General features: G+C 44.7%; 1 long non-coding RNA gene across 1 annotated transcript; it reads right to left on the bottom strand.

Moving 5' to 3' along the window:
• Positions 1 to 3,458: 3,458 nt before the first annotated feature.
• Positions 3,459 to 10,340, bottom strand: LOC106028015 (uncharacterized). Its single transcript, XR_001201634.2, has 2 exons — positions 9,075 to 10,340; positions 3,459 to 5,919 (listed from the first exon to the last, which is right to left on the bottom strand). It is a non-coding gene; the product is annotated as an uncharacterized LOC106028015 (long non-coding RNA).
• Positions 10,341 to 10,591: the final 251 nt, after the last annotated feature.

Genomic DNA, 10,591 nt, shown 5'->3' with positions numbered 1-10,591 from the left:
AAATAAAAGAGGATCCCATGACAAATCGCTCCACAGTTCCCAAATCTCTCATGGACCAATCCATTTCCTCTTTCTTGAGGAAAGGTTTGTGGGGCCTCTGTCGAATCTCAGGCTATCTGGGTACACTGACTGCATGAGGGTAGGTCTCATTCCTGCGAGGCACTGGCACCGGAGCTTCCCTGCCTCAGTTTTTGCTCCTGACCTGGCCTCAACCCTGGCATACTCTCCCAGTATATCACGATTACCTACTCCCATTCCTGCACCTCTTAATAGATCTTAGCTCAGATTCTGAAAAGAGGCATTCCAATTGGCCCAGCTCTCACTTTTTCTAAGAAGATGACTTTGTCATTTTTATTTGAGAAGCAGCAGCCACCTAGTTTGGTTGTCTCTTCCTCCTGCCATGCACACACATTTTGCTTCTTGCTCTGTGGGGCTGTGGTGCCTACATGGCCTGGGGTCACTTCCCATCCCTGCGGCTCTCCACCGGCTTGATCTGCCCCTCTCACGTTGCCACACTGCTTCAGCAAAGGAGAAAGTCTTGCTGCCTCTCTGTGGAGAGTCCGGGTGACAGCCTGGCGCCCACCTGCTTCTGCAGGCAGGAGCCTCATCTTTCCTTTCCCTTTTTTTCTATAAAAATTTCTTTTAACCATGTTTGTGGCACATAATGACTTCATTCCTTTTCCACGTTGCACGTAGATAACATAGCCCCATTCTGCTTACACTGCCCCACTTCCTCATCAAGTCTGGGGACTTCCAGCTTGTGCCCAGCTCGTGCATGCATGAAGAAATCCAGCCTAAAGTATAGGCTCACTCCCAGAAACACAGGCACAGCTGTGTTACACAGTTGTGTGCTACGTCATGGTCCTCCCTCTTGGCTCCAGGCCTGTGTTCCACCAAAGAGTTTTTGCCACCGACCCCCAGCTCTCCTCTCAATGACAGACACCAGTTACTCTGCCAGGGCTCATCCTTACAAACAGTGGGGCATCAAACACTGCTGTGCCCAGGTCCTTCTCTCCCAGTGCTTTTATTTCTGATTCCTAATGTTCTAGGAGGGACTTTAGTGGGACAGAGTATTTCTGTACCTAAAGTTATTTCTAATTTTAGTGGGTGCTGGATTATTTCATGGAGAGGCAATCTACACACAAAAACATACAGATCTTAAGCATACAGTTCAAGGAATTCTAGTGTACCTGTGCAGCCCGCAGTCACAGGAGCACCCTTCTCATCTGGGAGGAAAGCTGCCCTCAGATGCCTACCACTCCATCACTACATCAGAGAACAGCACAATGTGCCTGTCACAACACACTGATCTGGCCTGTCTTGGTGTGTCATGTCTGAGGCCTCTGGGCAGCGTAATGTCCTTGATCCCTCTGTGTGGTTGAGGTTTGCCTGTGCCCATGCTGTGGCATCTGTGTGAATCCAGCGAGTGGCTGCATCACAGGCCAGGCCAGGCCAGCCACGTCCCTGTTTACTGTACCTCTGGTTCAGGGAGGACCACCTTGTGCTCAGAGCAGAGGTCTCCTCTGCTGAAGTCTCCTCCTAGCTGGGGTCTCCTCATGGGAACCTGGGGTGCCTGTCTGTGGACTGGTGAGGCCCCAGACAGCACTCAGAGGTCCAGTCAGGCCACCCAACTTCAATCAGAGAATGACACTCTTGCTTTGGCTTCTGTCCTCTAGGAACTGTGGGGGACTGGAAAAACCACTTCACAGTGGCCCAGAATGAGAGGTATGAGGAAATCTACAGAGAAAAGACGCAAAGCAGCTCTATCCGCTTCTGCCCAGAGCTCTGAACCGGCCACAAAGGAGGCCCAGCATGGGCCTCGTCCTCAGGCAGAGGAAGCTCTGAGAACACATGGGGCATGCAGGGGAGCCTGGCACCCCTGCTCTGAGGTCGCCAGCAGTGAACCGAGTCTTACTTCTGAAGAACCATATCCAAAGCCACGGTTTCTCCACTGTTCTTCCCTAGGTGAGAAATAAGACCACTTGATAAACTCAGTCAAATATAAGACTTGAAACTAGAAGGATTTTTTTAAAGTCCCCATTCTTCCAGCACAATCTCCCCTAGATTTCTAGTCTGCGGTATAGTAACTCCTTGAGTACAGGCACACAAGGTCAGGTTAATTTTGTTAGAAGACAATATTCAGTCATAGTCCATAAATCTCAGAACATCTCAGTAGGTACAGAGCATGTGGCAACAGAGTCTCATGTAAGGAGGAGGAGCTGAGGTACAAGCCGGGGTAAAAATGGTTGAAGGAGTGGGTGGGCCCACAGGATGGCAAATTACTGGCAGGAGAAACCATAAAAATGAGGGCTCCAAAAACCAACAGAGGAAGGAGACCTGCTGAGGACACAGCAGGGTGGCTGGCGCCACCTGGAGGTGGTGGAGGATATGGAGCCTGACAGGAAGCCCACAGTGATCAGACCTGGCCTTGGGCAGATTCTTAGTGGGATTCTTGCAAGAGCAGAGTTTTATAAGGAAGCACACAGTGGGCCCAGGAGAAGGCAGGGGAGCCTAACTAAGGTCTGCTCATGCAGAGAAACTCTGCCTTTCATTGTGAACTCATTGTCTTCCCTTCCCCTCATCAACTGGGAACTAAACACACCAACCTGGAGGTTCAGGATTTGCTCAGGAGGAAGGCAGCCTGAGTGCCTGTGGTCTTGCTGCAGGATGCCCTGAGACCAAGGAACAAGCAGGCAGATGCAGGACTCTTCAGGGTAAAAAGTTTGGGGACTCGCTGGAGGAAGTGTGGTTCTGGGAAGAAGAAAGACCAGTTGGACCCACACAAAGGATTAAAGAGGTGCCTATTCATGGGTTAAGACATTGCCTTCTGGGCTGGGGATACAGCTTAGTGGCACAGGATCTGCCTGGCATAAAGATCAACCCACTGCAGGGACATCTTGGTATGCAGGGCAGCCTTTGGCCACAGAGACAACAGAGCAATAGAACTGCAAAGCCACTGATAAGAAAACAAACATTTGGTAGGAACTTGTCCTGGTAAATGTGCATGCCCAGCATGACACTCCTGTGACAGCTTCTTGGTCAGACAGCATGGCAGTGGCTGGGGGCTGGCGTCCTGGAGGCCACGACACATGTAACAGGCAGGCCAGGCCCGTGGGTGATCCCTGAACTAATGGTGAAATGCAATACCAGTCCTGGAGGTCAACTGCTGCCCACAGGGCACAAGTCATGACCCAGGTCCAGAGTCCAACAGCATCAAGGAGGTCCAAACTCGGGACCTGAGATGCCCCACACCTCAGCAGAAAGCAGCTGCCCCACTGGGGGAGCATCCAGGAGTCCCTGGGACCCACAGGATTGTCCCTGCCTCAGGATTCACCGCTGTGTTCAGGAACAGTGCCTATCCCTGTCCATACAACAGCACAGGTGAGGGTGAGTGTCGCGGGTGTCTAGTGCACTCGGGACCCCGGGAAGAGGCACACACGAAATCAGGACATGGGGGATGCAGAGCAGAGAAAACAGCAATTGCTACTGCATGCTGTACTTTATTTTTAGGTTCTTATATAGTGAACCGGATCAACTCACAGTGCACAGGCGATTATCTTGCAATAGCACATTTTGTGACAAGTTACAATGTTATCTAAACTATCTAAGTTAAGCAAGCAAGCATAACCAGTTATTCTTGCCCCAATAACCCAGGAGGAACACCATTATCCCAAGAATGTTTTTAATTATTGTTCTTTCTAGCCACCTGAAGGTCGGCCACTTCCTTCTAGCTCTGTAAACATAGCCTAGTCGCGCATCATGAGACAAGAGGGAAGAACATTTTCTTCTCTTGGGTCGGCTTTCCTACCCAGTCTCTGTTCCCATGCCGGGCCTGATGTTATCACAGACTATGAGGGGGCCAGACTCCTTAGGCGATACCACAGTTCTTCCTTTTTTTGTATTTAAAAAAAATTTTATAAGGTCAAATTATTTGTGGCATTTCGTCTTATGTAACAACAATACACAAGGACTATAGTGATAAGAGTTAAGATTAGGCTAAGTCCCATGTCACTTAAAGTATGAGTTATGTTTTGCCAAATTTCTTTTGGATCCAGTCCTTCTAAAGACTGAGCAAGCAATTGAGCAAATTGAGCCAGGGATTTATCATCATTATGCTTTGCAAAATCTTTGTCAATTTGATTATGCAAAGACTCTATTTCCTCCTGGGCAGAGATATTCCCATTTAGATACATTTTAATTGTTTCCCATTTATGTTTTGTCTGATTATATGGTCGCTGTGTTATACAAAAGGTAGTTGAATTTCAATCACATTTTAGAAACACTTGATGTTGAAGAGCCAATATTTTTTTCCCATCTATTCAACTGTTTGTTTAAGAAGGTCTATTTGCTGTTGCAGTTTAGAATTTATTTGCCATTGGGTTAAACAAAGTTCATGAGAATTCTCATGCCATTGTTCCACCACATGTTTTTTTTGTAAAGAGGTTTGTAAAGCTATTCCTGATACTGCCGCTAAAGATGCCACAATTATCAGGCTCAACAATACAGCGACCACTATTCCAATAAATTGTTTTGTACGTTTTAACAGATGTTGAAAAAATTTAGTAGTAACAGAGATTACTGAGTCTTGAGACCATGGTCGAGTCAGATTTATAGGTAACCAAATATGAGTTTTTTGTTGTAAAAGCATAACTGTATAAGGTTTAGTGAAATTTAATGTGCTATTTAAACAGGTAAACAATTGACAGTTTAAACAAGTACAAGAAAAATGTGTAAAATTAAAAGTTCCCACTAAAAAGACATAAGGCAGAGGTGCACAAACAGTAATATTGTATATCATAAACTTAATAAAATTATAATTAGTAGATACAGATCCACTAGTTCCTGAATAGGAAACATTGTACAAGGTTACAGGTTGCATAGCGGCTGGAATCTTCCAAATGTGATTTTGGAGATTATGAGGGTACTCTTCGGTGGCAACAGCAGGATTGGCGATTTTACCATCTCCCCACCACAGGAGATGTGTCTTTTGAGGGAAGACGGGAGCTCCATTAGTTATGTTCTTTGGATCTGGAAGACTATATATGACAGAGAGATTACATCTTGTCTCATTTCATTTAGCACATACATTAACAAATTTTCCAAATGGTCCCCAAATAATATATCCATCAATATTTTTAGCAAACTTCCCCATACATTGTTGTCAAATTATGGGATTATAAGAAATATTGTTATAAGTGAAATCAGGGCATACAGGATATGTGTTTTTATCAGGGGCTGTTAAATTTTTCCAGGTAACATTAAAAGTTTGAGCAGCCAAAGCTTGAAGCCTTGTCCTCTCATCGCCTGCTTTTATTCCATGTTGAATCCAATACTGCCATCCCAGAGGGATGCAAGGTGGTTCTCCAATACAAATGGGCCGTTGATTACCATAATAAGTAAAATTGAACAATGTTCTATCATCCTGATTATGGGGGGTTAAATCCACCCACGGTGCTGACAAAATTTTTTTCTTGGTGTTATATATAGTGATATATCAATAGTTCCCCACACTACAGGTTCCAGTAAAGGGGGATTTGGAATATAAGCCCAATGAGAATGTTGGGGTACCTCAGTCCCCAATGCAACGGTGAGCAAGGCACATAAAGCTAAAAACAAATTTTTAGGGTTTAAAGGCTTCCCTGCTTGAAGGACAAGCCATTGCCCCTCTTGGGTCAATATTTTTATTTGTCCCTATGTAGGGAGAGGGTTTAAATTTGGCCGTCGTGAGCGGCAGCCCCGAGACCCCAAATACAGCCTGGCCATAGCGGTGACAGGAACACCATCTTCATCGTCCTGTTGATTCCGTGCCCGCCTCTGGGGATACGGTTTTTTTGTTGGGAGTCTCACTGCCAAGCGGATGGGACCTCGAGGCGCGGATCTTGATCCATCATCCGGGGACCCATTGTTGAATGCCATGTTCTGTGGAGATATAACCATAACCTTTCCCCTTATAAAGCAATGTACCCTTCTCCTATTCTGCTTCTGGGGCTGTTTTAGTCCAAATAGGCTCATTAATCACATATGGTTGTTGCTGCTGTTCGAAATGTCTTTCAGCCCTTGTCAATATTTCACCTTGTGGTAAACTGAGAAAATTTAAAATAAACAGTACCTGATGTAATAATGTTCTTGGACTATTCTGTAAACTTAACAATATTGGTATCTGAACATCCTCTTGTTTCCTCCTTTTTAATTTTTTAATTTGTAACTTAAGAGTGCCATGTGCTCTTTCGACAATGAATATAATCCTTGAGGATTATATTCAATCCCTGTAACATGAATGATATCATGAAGGGCACAAAATTGTTTAAAAGTTCTACTATCCTCAGGGTGTAAAGGAATAGTAAAGAAACAATCTTGTAAATCTATAACATATACGTGCCAGCCAGCAAGGAGCGCTGAAGGTAAAGGAATACCAGGTTGAAGAGCTCCCATGGAGTACACGGATGTATTAACAGCTTGTAAATCTGTTAAAAGTCTCCACTTGCCTGATTTCTTTTTTATCGCAAATATTGGTGAATTCCAAGGAGAAGTGGATAATTCTATGCGATGAAGGGAGAGATGGTGATCAATCAATTCCTGTGCTGTCTGTAATTTTTGCATAGTCAAAGGCCATTGATCTATCCAGATAGGGTCATCATTTTTCTAATTAAGTTTCAAAGGAATCATCTAAAATATTAGAAATGTATATGAGCACCCCATTGTTCTAATGTATCTCTCCCCAGTATGGAAACTGGAACTTCAAGAATATAAGGTTTAATAACAGCAATCTGACCCTCTTCATTCTTTATATGTATATGTGTTGTAGCTTGACCAATGGTATTTACCGGAGTTTTGCTTACTCCTTTGATATTACAATGGAATAATATTGTAAGTAACATGAGAAGGCCAATCTGTGGTCTTTATTATGGTGATATCTGAACCAGTATCTATAAGAGCCTGAATTTTCTTATGCTCAATAAAAATACTAATAATAGGCTGTTGTTGAGACAACTTGGATGTCCACATTACATTAATAGGATTAGTACTGCCAAATCCTCCAGTTCTTTGAATAGAGGAACAGCCTATAGGAACATAGGGTAATAATATAAGTTGAGCTATGCGTTCTCCTTTTGATAATTTATAATCAGTAAGTGACGACATTAAAATTTGAATCTTTCCTGTATAATCTGCATCAATGATTCCTAAATGGACAGTAATGCCCTTTTGATTTAAGTTAGATCGGCCCGTTAGTAATCTGAAAGTGCCTACAGGCAAAGGACCAAAAATTCCTGTAGGAACCCTCACAGGGGATTGTCCACCTTTTAACTCTAAATCTTTTATGGCTGGTATTTCCACTGCGGCGCTGTGTTGGGTGGGAGGTTGTAAAGAGAATATGGTGGGTTTCCCCCATTGATTTGTCCTGGGCCCGGGGTAAGGCCCAGTTTCCTGTTTCCCTCATGTTTAGCAGAATTTACCTGCTTGCTCCTACATTTACGGGCCCAATGACACCCTTTACGGCATTTTGGGCAAAGACCAGGAGCTTTAGATTTTTTTCCTTGATTATCACCTGAAAGCTTTGGACAGGCTCGTTTCACATGCCCAGTCTGGCCACAGCCAAAACACTTAATAGATTGTTCTTTTTTGGATTGCAAATTATTCCATGTGGTTACCATAGTTTCAGCAAAAAGTTGCATCTTTCTAGTTTCAGAAGTTAAATCCTTACATTGTTTAATAAAATTGTCTATGGTTCCGGTATCTTTTATTGGGAGCAAAGCCTTTTTACATTCCTCATTCGCGTTTTCAAAGGCCAGCGACCTTAAAAGATGTTGTTGCAAATCCTTGCCAACAACAGTCTTTTCAATTACATTTTGGAGGCGTGCAATGAATTCAACATAAGGCTCATTGGCCTTTTATAGAACTTTAGCCCAAGACCCATAAGATGATCCTTGAGGCCGTATTTTATCCCAGGCCTCCAGAGCAATATTTTGTAACTGATTATGAATTTCAATAGGAGCTGCGGCTTGATGATCAACATTTTCATAAAAGCCTGTGCCAGAAAGTATAGGATATGTAATAAGCCTAACATTAGGGTTTTGATCTAAAGCATTAAGTCGTGCTTTTTCAGCACATCCTTCCATAAACCACATATGTCACTGTAAATATTCTGGTTCTCTCAAAAGAGTTTTAGCCAATGTTTTCCAGTCATGAGGAGCAAAATTCCTGTAATGATCTGACACCGCTAATAACAACTCTCTAGTATAATGAGCTTGAGGGCCATAGAGTGTCACGGCCTTTTTTAATTTTGTTAAATCATCTATATTAAATCCTTCCCACCTAGGGGGAAGTGCCACTCCATCTGCATTTTGTGGCCTAATAATAGGGAAAGCAAAGACAGAATTTTCTTCATCCTCAGAGTCCTCTGATCCTGGCATATCAGCCAAAGCCAAATTCATTCTTTTCCAATCTTTATCTGTAAGTCGAGCACGATTTTTGTATTCATAGTTAGAAAAAGACGGTGCGGAGGGATGCACAGGAGGGCTTTGTTTAGTAGAAAGCTGTTCTACCGCTTGAGTGAGATGCTGAACAGCCTGTAACAAAGGGTGATCATCAGGAGCTGAAACAGCCGCAGGGTTTAAGGCCAATTCGGCCATGGCAAGTTTTACTTTCGTTTTTGACGCTTCTTCGTTCGTTAGATTAATAGCGTCATTTTGTACAATTATTTGTTCCTCTTCACTGAGAGGTAGTTCTTTTATGACAGGCTTAATTTCTTGTTGAAAATTTTCTACAATATGCTCATCTTCCATGGCTTTTAGCAAAGAGTAGACAACTGACCAAATAGCCCAAAAACGCAAGGGGATTTTTTCATCCTGCCGCATAGCCTTTTCTATATTGGCTCTGGCTCTTTTCCACAATTCTACATACAAGGTCCCTTCATCTGGAAACCAAGGATTATATTCCTTTATTGTATGAACACACATATCTAAATCAGCAGACTTTAACAATATACCATACATAGAAAGTGAATGCTTAAGAATTTTTAAGAAGGGTGAAGAAGGAGATTGTCCCATTTCCCCATAATAAAAATATACACTAACCTCTCCTGAACGACCATCGGGGTCCCTGTTCCGGGCGCCACTTGTCTCGAGTGTCTAGTGCACTCGGGACCCCGGGAAGAGGCACACATGAAATCAGGACACGGGGGATGCAGAGCAGAGAAAACAGCAGTTGCTACTGCATGCTGTACTTTATTTTTAGGTTCTTATATAGTGAACCGGATCAACTCACAGTGCACAGACGATTATCTTGCAATAGCACATTTTGTGACAAGTTACAATGTTATCTGAACTATCTAAGTTAAGCAAGCAAGCATAACCAGTTATTCTTGCCCCAATAACCCAGGAGGAACACCATTATCCCAAGAATGTTTTTAATTATGTTTGTTCTTTCTAGCCACCTGAAGGTCGGCCACTTCCTTCTAGCTCTGTAAACACAGCCTAGTCACACATCATGAGACAATAGGGAAGAACATTTTCTTCTCTTGGGTTGGCTTTCCTACCCAGTCTCTGTTCCCATGCCGGGGCTGATGTTATCACAGACTATGAGGGGGCCAGGTTCCTTAGGCAACACCACAGGTGAGCAGCTGGGAGGTGACAGTGTCTGGGCTGGCACTCCTGGCACGCAGCCATGCCAGCCACATGGTGACGAGGTTTGCCCATAGTCCTCCAGGACTTCAGTCCAGCTGCCACAGTGGGCCATGCCCAATGTTGTGTTTACCCCCTTCCAATGCTCTCCCTTGGTGCCCACCCTGCAACCCAGATTCTGGGGCAGATGAGTGTGTCACCATGTGTTTTCACAAACCCTGGTTCACATGTGCTATGAGATGGGTTCCTACTCACTCTCAGTCCAGCAAAGGTTCCAGCACATAGCTTTCAGCTTCTCCAGACCTTGGCAGTGGCCATATCATCACTCTCTGGTTGGCAAAGCCAGGAGACAATATCCCTTGTGCCCTGTACCAAGCAGTGTGAGTCTGGCACATGGTCAGGCCAGGACAGACCACCCAAGGCCAGAGCCAGCCACACTGCCCTAGGTGCCTGATGTCCTCCGGTCTCAAGCCACATGGTATCAGTGGCAGCCACAGTGGTCCAGGCCCTCGGGGCCTTTCTGGACCTGTCTGTGCAGCAGCAGTGTCATTTTGGGGCTGGCCTCTCTTACACTGGGGAGTTTGCAGGGCTGGAGTGGGAGATGGTTTCACAGGTGACCAGCCTCAGTACCAGTGCAGCTTGGGAGACATACTTTGTGCCCAGGATCAAGCCATCGCCTTCTGAATAGCAGGCAGCTGCACTGAGCTGAGGTCTAGGTTAGCTCCTTGGCACAGGTGACTGTGCACTCTGGGACCTGCTGCTTCCATGGGAACCTGACACAACACTGAGGTCACAGAGAGCCCTATAAGGCCACCTACGTGCTGGCCAGGCCAAGAGGCCCAAAGCCTGCACTGACCATCAATGTCCCTGCTTTCTCAGAAGCGTGCCAAGAGCATCACTGTCCCTTCTTCTCTGTCAGTGTGGAGGGTGACTTTTGAAGGAGAGGCTATCAGCATGCAGCAACCCTCAGA

This window comes from Cavia porcellus, unplaced genomic scaffold (genome assembly GCF_034190915.1).
Source record: "Cavia porcellus strain 051 isolate PalLab524CR breed Dunkin Hartley unplaced genomic scaffold, mCavPor4.1 scaffold_18, whole genome shotgun sequence".
NCBI lineage: Eukaryota > Metazoa > Chordata > Mammalia > Rodentia > Caviidae > Cavia > Cavia porcellus.
Note: the sequence above shows the minus strand (reverse complement) of the source record. Positions and strands in the feature narration are given on the sequence as shown.